Consider the following 16534-nt stretch of genomic DNA (forward strand, 5'->3'; position numbering starts at 1 on the left):
CAATGGGAGGATTGCCATACTGGGGAGAGCCTGCACCCCATCCCTGCTGACAGCAGCGCTGCTCCGAGGATGTGCAGTGGGTAATTAGGGATTTGCAAGGCTGGGCACACTCTGCAAGCCTTTTTCTTCCTTTCTACAGCAGCGAGGGAGCGTTGGTGGGAAAAGGCAGCGTGCAAGCGACAGGAAAACACCAGGGAACACTTGAAGGAATGTCAAAGTGCAGATCAAACCCAGCCTGTATTAAATGTCTTTCCAGGTTGCTGCAAGGCTGGTGGGGTGCGGGTGGAACAGGCAGACAGCAGAGCTACTGCAGGGCCACAGCAAATACCAGCAGGAGCTGTGGAAAGGCTGAAAGCTCCAGCTGCAAGGAGCAGGAGAACCCTGTCCCACCACCCATATCAGACACAGTGTTTAATGAATTCCCACCCTGAACCCACTCAGAATGGGATCGGTCCCGGCAATGCTGGCAGCGTGGCACGCAACGGGTCCATCCGAATTTCCGCCCCACATCCTCGAGGAACAATGGCCCGTGTGTCCCTCGGAGGCCCCTCCTGCCACACGCCCCCTCCGAACACTCTCGCCCTTGTTCGCCCGGCCGGGAAGCGGCGGAGCAGCAGGTATTTCCTGCCAGCCGCTGCCATCCCCTCCCGGCCGGCCCCACGGGGGACGTGCTGCTCCATCTCTCGTCCCCGCCATCCCCAGGGGACCTGCCGCCCCTCGGGGACAAGCAGGCACCGCTGCGGTTGCTGTCCCTCGGCAGGCAGGTGGCCCCGCTCCAAAGGGACACCAGCAGCTCCACGCTCACCCCCGCTGTGCACATCCTGCTGGAAAAGATTTCCCTTCTGCTGTTCCAAGTCCCGGTTAAAATGAGGCTCAAAAACGTGCAAAACGCTGGTTTTGCCTCGTTTCCTTTGTGTGTTTCAGTGTGTTCTGCAAACAGGGCACTTCCTCAGAGCTCCGCTTTGGCTCTCACGTTCGGGAATAAGAGAGAGGCTTTTATTTTAATAGGAAAACAGGATTATAAATTAGCAGTCAAGCTGTGAGAGCACAGAGTCTTCCTCTTAAAATATCTGCACACGTCGCCTTGGCCAAAGCTGGGTGTCAGCAATGGGGACACCAGCACGGGGGGGGTCCTGGGTGCCACCCCTCTCGGTGCACAGCTGGTGGCCAGTGGCACATCCAAGAGGCTCATGAATAACCAGCTGCCACCACCCAGCAGAGAGGGCTTACACCGGATACCTGATGGAGAGGAAAATCCCAGGCAAACATCAGGCAGCTCTGCTGGCTGCAGCCAATTTTCCTCACTTAATATGTTTCCTGCACTCATCCCCCTCCCTGACCTCGGCTCCTCCTTGGAGCACGTTCAGCCCCAGACACACCGCTGAGCACAGCCAAGGCCAGCGGGATCGCTGCCATTTCGTCCCTCCCCTCTGCTCCCTGCTCAGGGCTCCTGTCACACTGCTGCACACCCCAGCTTCGCCCTGAAGGTGCCCAGGCTGCCCAGAGCAGGGTAAGTGGGCAGTGATGAACACCTCGAGGGGTGATGGTGCTCTGTGCACCCATGGAATGCTCGGAGAGCAGGGGTGAAAAGGCTACATCCATCCTTTGTGAAAGATGCATGTCCCAGACTCCGATCCAGATGAGGATCTGAATCCAGCTCTGAAGGCAAGCCCAGATGTGGATCCACATTCAGCTCCAAATGCAAATCCAGATGTGGATCAGAATCCAGTTCCAAATCCTGATCTAAATCCAGACACAGACCCAAGTGCAGACCCACACGTGGTGCAGTTCTGATCCAAATGCGGATTCAAGCCCAGAGACAGCTCCAGCTCCAAACCTGGACCCAGGGTCTGGTGCGTGTCTGCAGGGACCTCATCCTGCCCTGTGCCAGCACCCGTTAGATGCTGCCCAGCGGATGCCCTGCACCCAGCATCGGTGTCACCCTCCAGCGCCCTGTACCAGCACCCGTTAGATGCTGCCCGGGGACTGCCCTGCTCCCAGCATTGATGTCACCCTCCAGTGCCCTGTACCAGCACCTGGCAGGTGCTGCCCGGGGACTGCCCTGCTCCCAGCACCGGTGCCACTCTCTCGTGAATGCCCGGTGCCTGCACCCATCAGGGTGCCCGGTACCCTCCACTGCCTGGTCCCCGGTGCCCCGCTCAGGAGCTGCCACACGGTTCCTGCTGCTACCCGCTGCTCGGTGTGCCGTGCCCCATCTCGCAGCGTGCCATGCCCAGCGCCTGCCCCCGTGCCCGGTGCCCGTTGTGCCGTGCCCGGACACCCTCCGTGCCACATCCCAGTACCCACCATGCCACGCCCAGCGCCCGCCCCGCTGCTCCCTATTCCCCCGGTGCCCGCCGTGCCGTGCCCCGCTGCCCGCGGTGTGCGCAGCTCCCGCCGCCGCCGCCGCCGTTCCCGGTGCCGTTCCCGGTGCCACCGGCGGCGCTGCCGGCAGGTGTCGCCGCGGTCGCGGGCAGGCGGCGGGCGCGCGTGCACTTCCGACGGCGCTCGGTCATGCCCCCGCCGTCCCTCCCCTCGCTCCCGGCGCCGCGCGGGGCTCCCGCCCGCTGACACCGCCGAGGCGGCTCGCACGGCGCGGGAGAGCGGCGCGGCCGCCCGGGCATGGCCGCCGGGGCCGCCCCCGCCCAGCGCCGCCGCTGAGAGGCAGCGGGGCTCGGCCCGCCAGGTAAGGAGGGCTCCGGGAGAACCGGGCGGGCCGCCGAGCCCGTGGAGGGCCCGCGGAGGGCGGTGGGTGGTAGGGGCCGGCGGGGGGAGCGAGGGGAGCGGAGGGGCCGGGCGAGCGGGGCGCTGCCGGAGGTGGGGGGGGGCTGTGCCCGCCGCCCCGTTACCCCCCTGGGGCTTCGCGTCGCAGCTGCGGCTGCAACCGCGGCTCCCGCCGGGCCCGCTGCTCTCCTGCTGCCGCTGGAGCGGCGGTGGCACCGCGAACCCGCCGCCACATCCCCTTCTCTTCCTTCTCCCTTCCCTTCCCTTCCCTTCCCTTCCCTTCCCTTCCCTTCCCTTCCCTTCCCTTCCCTTCCCTTCCCTTCCCTTCCCTTCCCTTCCCTTCCCTTCCCTTCCCTTCCCTTCCCTTCCCTTCCCTTCCCTTCCCTTCCGCCCGCGCTCCCACCACTCCGCACTCATATTTCCAACCCTAGCCCGTTCCGCCCCCCCCAGAACTCCCCCCAAACCCGCCTCGATCCCCCCAAAACGCGATTCTGTCCCCGGTTGGGTGACGTCACGAAGGGGCTCCCCGGCCCCCCCGGTCCCGCGGGTGCGGGTGGCCGTGGTGCTCCCGGCCGGCGGTGCCGAAATGCCGAGCGGGGACACGGTGCGTCTCGGATAGATAGACAGCCCTGAGCCCCTCCTGTGCCCTTTTGCTGCAGCTGTGAAATTCCATTTGAATTCCTCTCTGCGTGTGTGTGTGTGTGTGTGTGTTGTCCCCGTTCCCGCTCTCCCTGGAAATGTATGTGCAGCTGGAGCAGCACCTTGAGCGTGGCGGTGGGATCCCAGTGGCGGTGCTGAGCTGCCCCCGGGGTCGGCATCCCCGGGGCTCTCCGGCCGGTGGAAGCGTCGTGGCTGGGCTGACGTTGCAGACCTGCAGGAGGTTCTCGCTGGCGTCAGGGTGGGGTGTTGCTGGGGTGCATGTTTGTTCCCCACTGCCTTTGATGGAGAGTGATGCCATCCCTTAGATGTGAGCAGATTTTGGCTTGCTGAAAGCTCTCGTGGCCACTGGCCCTGCCTGCTTTCCCCGTGTTGGCTGCCCTCAGGTGACCTCCCAAAGTGATGGTGTGGAGGAACAAACCCAGCAGTTGGGGTTTTGCCTGGGAGAGTGCTGCTAGGGCCCTGTGCCAGCCGAGGGAGAGCATTGCTGGTGGTGCCAGCACCTTCCAAGAGCTCTCCCAGCTCAGCTCCAGCTGCCCCAGCTCCTGGGCATTGCCGGAGCTTCCTTGATGGTGCAGAAATGGTTCCCTGCTGTGTGCCAGGACTTTGTGGAGCGCTCCTGCCCCACAGCTGCCTTTCTCAGGGTGGCAGTGTGTGTGCCCCAGGTGGGTGAGCAGCACCGTGGTGGCTGTGCAGATGTGAGTGCTGTCACCTGTGTGCTGGTGACAGAGGGTGGGGGTACCCGCAGCAGGCAAAGCACAGGTTGGCTGTGCGTGGTGCCTGCTGTGCTGAGACTGCTTCTCCTGGTGACTGTCACTGCCTGATGAAAATGGACCTTGAGCTGCTGGGAGATGGAGTGGAGAAAGATGGGAAGAAGCCAAGTGAGATGGAGAACAGGACATGTTCCCCCTGAGTGCTCTTCCCTCCCTGTTCCCCACAGGATTGAGATGTGCCTCGAGGCGTGGCGAGAGTGATGATGGTGAGGGGTTCAGTGTGAGTCTGTGCACAGCACAGGGGTACCCCCACCCTGAGCAGCAGCAGCTCTGCAGCCCAGGCCAGGAGCTGTGTGAAGTTCAAGGCAGGAAGTGAGAAATTAAAAAAAAAAAAAAAATACCACGGCTGGTAGAAACCACCAGGGAGATTTAGGGAAGCAGCAGTGCTGTGCTGTGGAGCCCAGAAGAAGTGTGTATCCTCATCTGATGAGGAGCTGCCTGTGCCAGGGACCGCAGACCCACCTCTCCTCTCCCGGCTCTGTCTCCGCTGCAAGCCCCAGGGAACAATTGCATACAGAGTGCTTCGTTTCAGAGCCGCCACAGTCATTTCAGAGACCTTTTAGGCAGGAAAAGTGCTCTGTAGCGTGTAATTTGAAGGCTCTGCTCTGAACCTTCACTGTCGCTCTGCTAAATGATCCTCTGCTCTTCCAAACCTTTGCTGCCTGGAAACCAGCAGCGGTGACCTGGTTCCTGGCCCCGCTGGGTCCCTGCTCTCCCTTCAGCTCCGTGCTAAGGTGAGGGGAGTTGCAGGTTGCAAGGAGCAGCCTGGGGTGGTTCTCTGCCTTGCATGGGGCCTCTCAGATGTCAGAGTCCTGGGAGATTTCAGCCAGTCTTAATCATCTCTCGCCTCTGCCTGAGCTGCAGAGGTTGTCAGAGCACACTGAGGATTTTCCAGCCTGGAGGGTCGAGTCCTGTGAGGGCTCTGCAGGAAAATCTAGGCACTCCAACTGATTTCCCCCCGAAATGGGGGAGGTGCAGAATTTTCTTTAGCATCCCTCAGGCAGCCCACGATGGGGAAGGACCGTTTGTTCTGCCATCAGAGGAAATGGCACAACTTTGGTTTAACTGATGGAGCTGTTCCACAGCCTCACTGGGGGCACCAGAGGTGAGCTGCACCATCATTTAGCCAGGGAGTGTGATGGCACCTGAGTTTTTCCTTGTCTCTCCTTTCCTGCCCGTCCTTGTTAGCTGCCCTACAACTTTTGTCTGCTGTGGGCACACCTGCAGGAGCAGAGCGAGCTGTTTCCTCTCGCCGTGGGTGCTGCCTGCCCTGCCAAATGCAGGCAGGGCCCCGAGTTCCTGGCAGCCAGGGCATGCAGTCAGCCTGGCAGGGAGGTGCAGGAAAAGGGTACAGGATGGGGAGAAGGAGAAACATTTGGATATGAAGGGTTTGGCTGTCACCTCTTGGCCTGGTTTGGTTCTGGGCCAGGGTGGCACAGTGCAGATACCTGTGTGTTTTCTCTTGCCTCACACGGCTTTGCTCTGCTTTGGATTTGCTCTGCTTTGGATTTGCTCTGTTTTGGATTTGCTCCTGGCTCCTGCCGAGCCGGGAGAGTCCCAGTGATGGTGGATTTATGCACATCACCAAATCAGACACACAGCCAAGGCAGGCGGCACAGGCTTGAGTCTGTCCTAGCAGGCTGCATCAGCCCTGCCAGGCGTGCACCTCGGTCTGACCTGCCCTTAAATCCTGATGGTGCTGGGGACCCCGCCCTGTCCCCAGGCGATTGCTGCCACCCACTGATGACAAGACTTCCACTTGGCTTCCGCTGCTCGCATCCTATCCCCCCAGAAGGTCATGGCAGCAGGGCACAAGGCAGAGGAAAGGCAGTTTCCCTTTCCCTTCTTCACCTCTCAGAGGGATCCTCCACAGCTACAGCCCTTTTGGAGAGCAGGCAGGATGCATCCCAGCTGAGGTGGAGCAGGCAGGCCCGTGTATTGTCCTGCCACCATCCTGTCCCATTGCCTGCCTGAAAACACGCTCAAAATCCACCTGCTCGGAATTGCGTGGATTTGGGATTTCCACCAGGAGGACTGGTCCAGCTGCTTGAGGCCAGCAGCAGCGAGGCTTTCACCTGGTGTGGAGGAGGAGGAGGAGGAGGAGGAGGAGGAGGTGGTGGGAGGCGGGTGCAGGTGCTGAGGTTCCAGCATCGCATCCAAGCACAAGGAGCTCTCTCCGAGCAGCGCTCACCACCTGCGCCCACCAGCACCCAGCTGGCAAAAACTACACGTCCCAGCAAGCAGAGGGCCACCAGCAGCCCTGCAAGATGGAGAGTGGCTTCCTGGGGCTGGCAGTCACCCCCGATTCCCCTGGGGGAGGTTGGGATCGCTGCGGGAATGCCGCTTCACCGCGGGAAGGTGGCAGCTTGGTTTTTGCTTTGGTTGCACGGCCTAGTTTCGAGAGCTGGAATATGCTCAAAGCTGGGCTTTCTGAGTTGCTTTTTTTGGTTTTGTTTTGTTTTAAATGACAGCATTTCCCCTTTAAATTTACATCTCTAGCTGGGGAACACAGAGCCTGGTGAGAGAGGGAGTGTGAGACTTTTATAAAAAGAACGAGTCGGGTTTTATTATCCCTTTGAGACGAGCAGGGAAAATCTATACTGAAGGCATGAAATAGCAATAAAAATGGACTTTTTGCCAAAGCAAAATTAATTGAGTGAATCTCAGTCCTCAAGCCTGAGCTCTGAGAGGCTTATGAGTTGGATATGAACCACGCTGCCCCCTTCCAGCCTCTCATCCCCCAAGGAGAAGAGGCAAATCCTCCCTCTGGTCCTCGGTGTGTGATGTGATCAGTGCCTGGGAGCAAAGGACTCCTGCTTGGGATCCAGTGAGGGTGAGGATGCCTCCAGCCCTGACTGTCCCTGGAGCAAGGACCTTCTCCATGTCCTTTGGTTTGGGGATGCTGGCGGTCACTCAGAGGTCATCGCTCCAGTTTCCATCACTCACTCACGGCATCCCATCTGGACTGTGGATTTGGGGGAGCTCGACAAGAAAGAAGAGGAAGACTGGACACAGGCTCCTTGAACCCACTGTAGAAGCCTGGAGAGGAACCTCCTGTCTTACCCAGGCCTGGGCTTGCTCTTATTGACCATTTTCTTCCCTCATCTCTGCATCCTGCTCTTGCTGCACTCTGGGGTCTGGCTCTCCAAGGTGCTTTCTGGGCAAATCCTTCACAGAAAAGGAAACTTCCCTCCTGGGTTTTATTCTTCTCAACGTCACATGCAGTGGCACCGGCTCCGCTTTCCCCATTTTTGTGGGGAGGGTGGCAGGAGGAGCTGCTGGACAGACCAGCAGGGGAAAGGCGGATTCTTTTCAGCAGATGGTGCAAAGAGGATGAAGCTGTGTAAACCTCCTGAGTCCACTGGAGAGACTGAGATTAAATAGTGAGAGGGCTGAGAGGCAGCTCCAGGCGGGAGAAGGAAGGAGAAAAAAGGAGAATGGGGGTGGAAATGGGATTGGAGAGTGGAGCTGGGGAGAGGAGTGTTGGTTTGAACCAGCATCCCTCTCCCACTTGATGTCTCCCCTCCAATTCGGAGGGCCTAGATTCAGTGCCATAAAAATATAGCCCTTTTCAATCCCTTATCTTGCAGGAGCAGAAACAATTGGCCTGCAAAGAAGGAGAAAACAATCTGTTTGACTGACAAACAAAACCACATTTCTGCACAAAAGGAGGAGGAGGAAGAGGCAGCTGTCTGGCTGCTGCTTCGGCTTTTTTCCTTTCCCCTCCCTCTCCTGTCCCCTCGCTGACGGTGTCAGAGCAGAGCCTCTACCCTTGCCAGCAAAACACCCGCTGTTCTGACTGGCTGGGTTCAATGTCAGGCTCCTGCAGCAAATGTCATTGTCCTCCCTGCTGTCCCCAGCCACAGTGGAGATGCACCAGCCCTGCTGTGATGCCCTCCTGGGGATGGTGCAGGCAGAGGTGGCACCTCGAGATCACCAGGGCAGAGCCCAGCAGTTGGAGAGGAGCTTGCTGGGTGCCAGAGGCAGAAAGTGATGCTCAGGAGAGGGACCAGGGCCAGCAGCTCATGGCAGCTGAGCTGGGGACAGAGGGGAGATCTCTTGTCAGGGGACCTTGGGGAGTTCAGCCAGGTTGTGGGGGATGCTGATATTGCAGCATCCATGGAGCACCTGAGTGCTGCAATTGGAGGTGCTGCTGGAGCCTCGTCCCTCTCCAGAGCCAGCCCTGTGCCTCAGTTTCTCTGTCTGCAAGGTTAGCAAGGTAACTCGCAGATGCTGCAGGAGGACTGGGGCATAGATGTGCCTTGTGCACCTAAAGTCATTATTCCAGCAAATTGTTATCCCTAAAAATTCATTACAGCAACCACACTACCAGCCAAATGGGTGCTGGGGGGAATCCATCAGACAGGCAGGAGCAGAGCCCATGGGAATCTCCATTCTCCATCTCTCCGGAACAAACTCCTCACTTGGAGGATTTTTTGAAAAAGAAACTGATTTTCCCCATGTGATTCCCTTACCAGGAGCAGCAGCAGTTTCCTGCCTGGAACAGTTTTCCGAGGGGACTCTGCTCTGTGGGGACATGTGGAGCAAACACCCACGCTCTGAAAACAGCCAAATGCAATAAATACCCAGTGCCTGAACCTGGAAAAGCAGAGGCTGGAACAGGGCAATCTCTGCAGGGGCTGGTAGTGCTGCCACAGAGGGAATCAACAGTAAATAAAGGGGCACAGGAAACAAACACTGAAGCCCCCAGGACACTCTTGATGCAGTTGCTGGTGACCTACTAGAATCCACTGGAAAGACAATCCTTCACTGGTGGGTGGTTCACATTCTCCTTTTCCTATTTTTTGAGGAGCTGTTTCACTCTGCAGACAAGTAGCAAAATAACATGTAAGAAATCAGAGATTCCAGGTGAGTTAATAACAAATAATGAGTCTCTCAGTTCCTGAGTGGTTCTCTGGTTGCCGCAGTCCAGGCATATAACAGCCAGGCTTTCCTGAGCATCCTCAGCCAGGCTTGTTGAAATACTGCTACAGATTGATAGAAACATCCTGAATTCAAGGGATTTTAAGAGATCCAGCCTCTACATTCTTAGATTGCCAGAACAGAAGCTTTGGGGAATATTTGACCTGAAACATTGGAAGAATTTGATTTGTTTTTTAATTCCTGCACCTAAAATGCAGAATTTTCTGCATTTTTCTTTCATCTTTCATTTCAAAGGAAGAGAGGAAGTATCCCTGAACATGTCAAAATGCAGGAAAGAGAAGATATGAAAGATGACTGGACTACTTTTTACAACTTTGGCTCTTGACTTTCCTCCTCAGGAGGGGAAGATGCACTGTCAGCCTGTCTTGTGATCAGGCTGTATCCTTTTGTTACCCTGATAAATGTCAGCTGACCAGGCTGGGATGTGAAAAAGCTCCGTCTCTATCAGACCTTTGCTGCTGTTCCTCACTCAGCACTGGGGCAGGGAAGTGGCCAGCATCTCCCCACCTTAGTGGTGCTTGCAGATTTTGCCTGACCCCACAAGGTTCCCATCTCCTCCATGCTCTGCTGTGGTTCCCCAAGGTCCTCCAAACCCCCTTCCCCTTTGCCTGCTCCCGCCCTCCAAATTCTCCCTGCCTTCTCCCTTCAGATCCTTCCTCCCAGCTGCACTCTACAGCCAGTGGTGAGATTTCGTCCTCCACGCTCATTGCTGGTGGGTGAAATGCAAAGCTTGTGCTGCAATAAAGGAAATCTAACAAAAAGGCAGATTTTGGCTCCTGGGCAAGAAAGACCATTCAGTTTTCAGCAGATTCCTGCTTCTCATGTCCTGCATGCTCTGATCATGGCCGTGGGAGCAGCTCTCAGTGTGAGGCCAGAGTTTGGCTGAGCCCAGCACTTGAAGGGAGGTGGCAGCAGCAGAGTGGGTTCTGCTGGAGCCCCATCTCTCAGCTTCACACCCTGGGGACACCCAGGGATGCTCACAGTGCCTGGCTGATGGGATGATACTTCCCATGGCATTTGGTGATGCAGCATCCACCTGTGTTTGATCCAGACCTACCTGGAACCTCTCCTTTCCCAGGGCATCTCCCACCCTTTCCACCAGCCACAATCACACAGGAGCTCGTCCTTGGTGTTCCTCTGTGCTTGTGCCTCTTGGGATTTGGCCAGCATGTGTCAGGGCTCCTCTTCCTCTGCAGCTGCTCTCCGCTCGGCTGCGTCACCCGGAGCATCCCTTCCTCCTGCCCGGGGCTGCTTGGAACATCCTGTTTCCCAAGTTATTTCGCCCTGATTTTACCAGGTCACAGGCATGTTGGCTGTGGTGGCACAGCCTCTTTGATTAGGTGTATCTCCAAGCATGACTTCCATCTGTCCATCAGACTCTGTCGCTAATTCCTGCAGCATTTGCAGCCAGGCAGGGGCCTTGATCATTTGGAATGGTCACTGGTGGTGGCAGGACTGTGCTGAATGATCTATTCCACACATTTCACCTCTTCTCTGTTCGCAAACTGTTGGGGATTCTTTTTGTAGTTGCATTAAGTATTCCAAGTGACTGCGATTTCCCCCATCGTATTCATTATTCAAAATTGTTCTCCAGATAATTTCTGCAAATAATTCGCGGTCTTTGCTCTTTTGTGAATACTTGGTCTCGAGAATGAGAGTCGTTTTAATTGGGATCTCACATCACATGATGGGTTTTGGCTTACCGATTGGGCAGGCTTAATTTTTAGACTTGAGGTTTGGGGAGGGAAACTGTTGCAATTAAGAATTTGAAATCCACTTTCTTCCAATATCTTTCGTTGATGCTTAAAATTAACAGAAATTAACAATCTGTCTCACTTTTTTTTTTTTTCTTCTCCTTCCTAGCTAAAAATCCCTGCCGGTAACTTGTTGGCAAGAAACACTTGGAGAATATAAACAAAAAGGTGGCACCAAAACAGCTAAATTTAACATATCTAAAAACTGGAGTGATGATTCACAGTGGTTTGTTGTATATTATTCACCTCGCTCTGGTAAAAATAATGATCAAAATAATTTAGAAACTTAAAAAGTCACATAGCAAGGGGACAATTATAGCACTTAGTTTCATAAAATCTTCCACCAGCTGCTCTCTGTGTGCATGAAAAGCATCCTGTGGGTTGGCTGGTGTGTTCTACCCTGGCCCTCAGTGCTCCAGCCCCGTGCTGAGGCTGCTCCCAGCTCGGTGGAGGTAGAGAAAAGGAAGGTTCAGCCATCCTGGCACTGCCTCGATCCGCACCCTCAGCAGGCAAGACTCCAGTTGCCTCGCACAGAGCTGGACTCCAGGCAGAGGGTGACTGTAAGTGACTTGCCCAAGGTCACACTCCAGCTCCGTGGTTCAGCTGGAAATAGCTCCAAGGTCTCCTGCTCCCCCCAGCAGCCCCCTCGCTGCAAAGGTGCAGAGTTCACGTGTCTCCTCTAACCGACAGCCTGGCTCCTGCCACCTCACCTAAAACCTCAAACCTCCTTGGCTCTGTTTTCTGCCCTCCCTGCCATGGGGCTGAGTCAATACAGCCCCCCCTGAACTGCCTGGGCTCCCGTGGCATGTTTATGCCTCTGGAGTGGAGCGTTGTGCTGCGTTCCCGTTTGTGCAGCACCCGCACAGCCCGGCTGCTCGCTTCCACCAGCTGCTGCTGCCGATTTCCCTTAAAAATAAAACCCCTCTAAAGGTACAGCAGGGACACCTTAAATGCAGAGCCGTGGCGTGCAGTTAATCATATCCTCTTAACGGGTTTATTCGCTCATTAAATATTTAAGACTCGTTTCTCTTTATCAATAGTGTGGAGGCGTGCAGGCCCCGGTGCAAAGATTTATGCACACAATAGGATCGGTGCATTTAGATTTGTTTGAAGGGATCTGAGAGCCATTTAAAACCCGACCGAGGGGGACGGTTGCTGCTGCTGCTGTTTTCCTCCAGCGAGGTTTCTGCCTTTTCTGCCTCCTGACTGTGGTTGGAAGGTGGCAGGAGGTGAGGTTGGGGGGCACAGATTGATGGCTGCCTCTGGTTCCCCCATAGTTCTTTTTGAAATAGCTGTGCCCCCTTTTTGAGGAATGCTGAGGCCTTGGAGGGGACATGTTTGGCTCGACTGTCTCATAGGGATGAGGATGGTCTGTGGAAAATGCGGTGTGTGGCGGCAGGACCCAGTGGTGGGAGCATGTCTGTGGAAGTGGTGTTTTGATCCCTGCTTCCCACTGCTGTCTGTGGGAAGAGCTTTGCCATTGTGGCTCAGATGTGAATTCCAGCTTGGCTGGTGCCATTCGGGAGCCGTCATGCAGGTGCAACATCTGTTGTTCTTCTGTTACTACCTGGGCTCTGCTCTTCACGCAGGTGTAAGAGCAGTGGTGGCTGTTCTGGTTCACAGCATGGGGAGGGACAAAACCCATGCCATCATCCTTCCTCATCCTCCCCATCATCTGCCCCTCTGCCCATCACAGCCCACCCAAACCTCCATCCAGAGCATCTTCATCCAGTATCCAGCATTTCCTACCTTCCTCATGCCTGGTCCTTGGTCCCTACGTGGGGCTTTGTGGCTTCCAGCTGCTGCCAGATGTGTCACTGATCCTGGGTGCAGGGAAGCAGCTCCTCCCAGTGATGTGTGTACAGTTGTTCCCTGAGCTCCGAGGGCTCTGGGCAGGGATGTGGGTGTGGGACGTGGACAGAGGCCTGAGTGTCCAGTGCAGTTGCACAATGTGACCTGTTCTTTCGTGGAGAGCATTGCTAGAGCTTGCAGGGACAGCAGGTCCCAGCATGCAGGACTCAATCTCCATCTCAGCAGCCTCTGCTTAGATCAGGAGGCAACATCTCATGCCAAGACCTGTCCTCCCCAGGCTGCAGCTCGGAGTCAGAGATGGCAGCAGCTGATGCCCATTTTTTTTCACCCCCTGTGGCATCCTGGCAGGTTCTTCCCGCAGCTTTGCATGCAGCCAGACATGCCTGTTCCAAAACCTCCCCTCCAGGAGGTGCTGGGGGTGGATAGGAAGGGTGAGTAGCTGCAGTGGCAATGGGCAGAGCTGGCAGCTGCCTCCTGAGGGTGTGAGAAATACCCTGGCTGGATTATTGACAGACAGCCCAGAGCATGGGAAGTGCATGCGTGCGTCAGATATTTACCCAAACCTCTCCTGCTTTGCAACGTGCCCACAAAAAAAAGGATCTGACAGCAATAAAACTGTCGGGCGGCTGCTGCTGCTTTTTTTTTAAAGTTCTATGATAGCTTCTCCCCCCGCCTTTTTTTAATAGCTAATGCATCTGTCACTACTTTCCTAATGAGCTTTCCGAAAAGGGCCTTGGGGACCTCTACCTATCCATGTGGGCTTGGATCAGAGCGTACTCAGGGGAGGCAGAGAGAATTCAGCTCCCTGTTTCACCCTCGTCCCCTCCCCAAACTCCTCTCTGAGGGCAGGTTGTCCAGAGGGAGGGGAAGGCAGCAATATCTCAGCACTCGGCGAGCTGGCGTGCACCCCCTGCAATCACAGCCAATAATGACAAAAAGACGGGGCTGCTGCCAGAGATAGAGAGCTGAGCTCCAAGCGTTACAGCAATGTCACAGCCTTGGGACTGCTGCTGGCTGCTACTGGAAAGAAATTTCATCACAACAGGCAGAGTTATAGGAAGGAGCCATTGATTGCATTAAAAAACACCCTCCCCACCTCTTTTTTTTTGGCATGGATTTTCAAGGCTTTTTTTTTTTTTTCCCTTTCCTCTCCCCACCCTTTCTCTCTCCATTTGCCATTGAAGTTGCGTTCAATAAAACCCATCGCCCGAGAGCGTCTGTTCGCATGTTCTCAGCAGTACAATGGGCAGAGGACTGCAGTGTGCAGAGCCCCAGCCAGCCTCTGCAGACAATGAGGGGCTGGCAGCGGGGCAGGGGGGGCTTCTAGTTTATTTTATTTCATTTTTCCCCCACCTGCCAGCCCCCAGTACTAATTGTAATCACAAAAGGCAAATGGGAAGGGACTGGGGGAGCAAGGCTGTGGTTCACTGGGGTCATGGTCTCCATCAGTCATTCTCCCAGCCTGTTGCTGGGTAAAAGCTCGGCTCCTTGGTTTATCAAAATGACTGTGCAGTAAAAGCCTCTTTGCCCAAACCTCCCCCCCACCCCGCCTCGAAAAAAAGCTGTTTACTGACTCAAAAAGCCTGAATTTCCCATTACCATCCATGGGAGTCTTCCCATTGACTTCTGTAGGCACAGAAGGGAAAACAGAGGGTTTGGTGACTCAGACACAAACCTGGGATCTCTTCCTCTTGCTGACGCTGTTGGCAAATCTTTTAGGATTTAGCCAGATTCATCCAGGGACCAAACACCACCATCCCTGTGCCACTGATTGGGCACAAGAGGATGCACCGCTTGGCAGGAGTGAATTCCTAATTGTGCCGTGCCCGAATTCCCCTCAGCTGTGAGATGTAACGGTGCTCACCCTGTGTTGCACAATGGTGGAGAAGCTAATAGCTATTAATGCCAGAGAGATGCTTCCAGATCTCTAGATAAAAGGTGCTCAAGGAGGGAAAATTATTATCATCATGGGCCAAAGAGCTACGGGGGATTTGAAATCTGTTTGTGTTTGTAGGATGTAACCACTAAGGAGGGAGAGACTGGGACAATGGAGCATGCACAGCACTAATGGAATGAGCGTAGGAAAGAGGATATCTCTGGAGACCCTTAGAAACCATTTCCCAGTGGTAAGATCTACTTGGGTTGTTTGTTCTTCTTCCCAGATGAGAGCTGCAGTCGTGGACGCTTTTATCACTTACGAGCTGGACTAGATGGAGGCCAGAGAGCGCATTGTAGGGACGAGCCCGTGTGGCTCTCCAGTGGGTAGGTACTGATTTATCCGGTCTCAGCTTCCACTTCTGGCTTTCAGAGCTGTGCCTTATAATAGGGGACCCTGGAATAGGATGTTTCAGGCCTGTTTTTCAAGCTTACGGGATGCAGGTTTGGCCTCTGGCAGAGATGCAAGGGCACGATGTGGGCATCTTGAGGCTGCAGCAGGAGGGTTATTCATGCCTTGGGATACAGTTTGGGCTGAGGTGTGGGTTTGGAGCGGCTCCATGGTAGCATGTGGTGGTTCCTTGAAGACATTTCACTTGGAGATTCACTTTTTCCAGCTGATTCACGTCCTTGTGCGAGCCCATTTCTCGCCATGGTGACAGTGAAGCTGGCTGAGGCTCTGTGTGATAACACGCCTGGTCCGGGCTAGAGGCTCCTAACAGGCTGTGAGCCCAGAGGGGCCAGGGACTGTACAAACACAGGTTGTTCCCTTGAGATTAAACCCCAGCTAGAAAAGCCTTTTGCAGTCTGTGGTCTGGCAGCGCTGAGTACACTGCTGTGCAAAGCGTTGGGCGAGCAGGTGAGGCACAGGCAGCATCCACCCCAGCTCCCCTGGACCGTGCATCCTGCTTGCCCACAGATCCTCACTTCCATCCTGCTCCAAAATCACCGTGTCACCTTCACTTTGCCCCCTGAGACAGCCCCATTTTGTGCTCGGGGGAGATGCAGCCTTTCTCACTGGGGACCTGCAGCACACCATGCTCTTTTTTTCCTCTCCTGTCCTTTTTTTTTTTTTTTTTTTTTTCTTTTTTCTTCTCTCCTGGACACTTTACTTAGCTTCTTTCTTCCCTCTCATTTTCTCTACCATCAAATGAAAGCCATTCAGACCAAAACGGTTCAGTCTGCTCTTTGTGTCTGGAAAACAGAACACCAAAGACAGCTGGACCTACCCGAGATGGCCACGGCCGTGGCAACAGTGGCTCTTTGTTAGCGCTGTTGTCTCTGCCCCTATCTCCAGTGTCTGGGGCCCTGTCTCTTTAAAGCTTTAGTGTGCTGTGTCAAAGCCAACAGAGAGTTCAGCTTATTAATGGATTCGCTAGGTTAATATCCCAACAGTTTGGTGTGGTGGTGTTTTTTTTTTTTTTTTCTCCTTTCCACCAGCATAATTTAGAAAGAGGGGGAGGGGGAGAGAAAGATAACCCAGACCCATTTCTGGGGAGGAGGGCACGGCATGGCTCATTGCTTTGGAGAAATGGAGCTGGAATGGTTGGTCGGGGCCACGAGAAGGTGGTGGCCCAGCCCTTTGCCTTCCTGTCTGTATGTACATCTCTCTCTATCTCCTTCTCCTGCGGGGTTCCCTGCATCAAAGCTTCTTCCAGTTCTTATGCTAATGAGGTGCATTAATGCTTAATGACTGTGAACAGGCTTGTTTAATTGCACCTATCTGAGCAGGAGGCACGTTGCTGTATAAGAGGGAACGACCATGTAAGCAGCTGCATGCCCTCCTGGACAGTCTTAATTACATGTAAAACTGATGTGATCTAAACCACCAGGCTGGTGATTAGTTTAGTGAGGCAGGTGGTACTTTGCAATTCAGTGCCTCAGAAACTCTAGAGCAAGTGAGATCAGATTCTTTCGTAGGCTATGGAGGATAAG

The 16534-nt window shown here is 55.0% G+C and overlaps 1 protein-coding gene and 1 long non-coding RNA gene across 3 annotated transcripts in view; one reads left to right on the forward strand and one right to left on the reverse strand.

Annotated features, from left to right (window-relative positions):
* Positions 1-974: 974 nt before the first annotated feature.
* LOC140685063 (uncharacterized) lies at positions 975-3596 on the reverse strand. 2 transcript variants are annotated; one of them, XR_012058238.1, is made up of 2 exons: positions 3486-3596; positions 975-1239 (listed from the first exon to the last, which is right to left on the reverse strand). It is a non-coding gene; the product is annotated as an uncharacterized lncRNA (long non-coding RNA). The 2 variants fall into 2 exon arrangements; XR_012058239.1 differs by lacking the exon at positions 3486-3596 and adding an exon at positions 2308-2432.
* RAI1 (retinoic acid induced 1) overlaps positions 2508-16534 on the forward strand; it is a 74283-nt gene continuing 60256 nt past the window's right edge. Inside the window, exon 1 of the mRNA XM_030285101.4 lies at positions 2508-2686. The gene's annotated coding sequence lies outside the window, so the exon portion shown is untranslated. The remainder of the gene's footprint in view (positions 2687-16534) is intronic.

This window comes from Taeniopygia guttata, chromosome 14 (genome assembly GCF_048771995.1).
Source record: "Taeniopygia guttata chromosome 14, bTaeGut7.mat, whole genome shotgun sequence".
NCBI lineage: Eukaryota > Metazoa > Chordata > Aves > Passeriformes > Estrildidae > Taeniopygia > Taeniopygia guttata.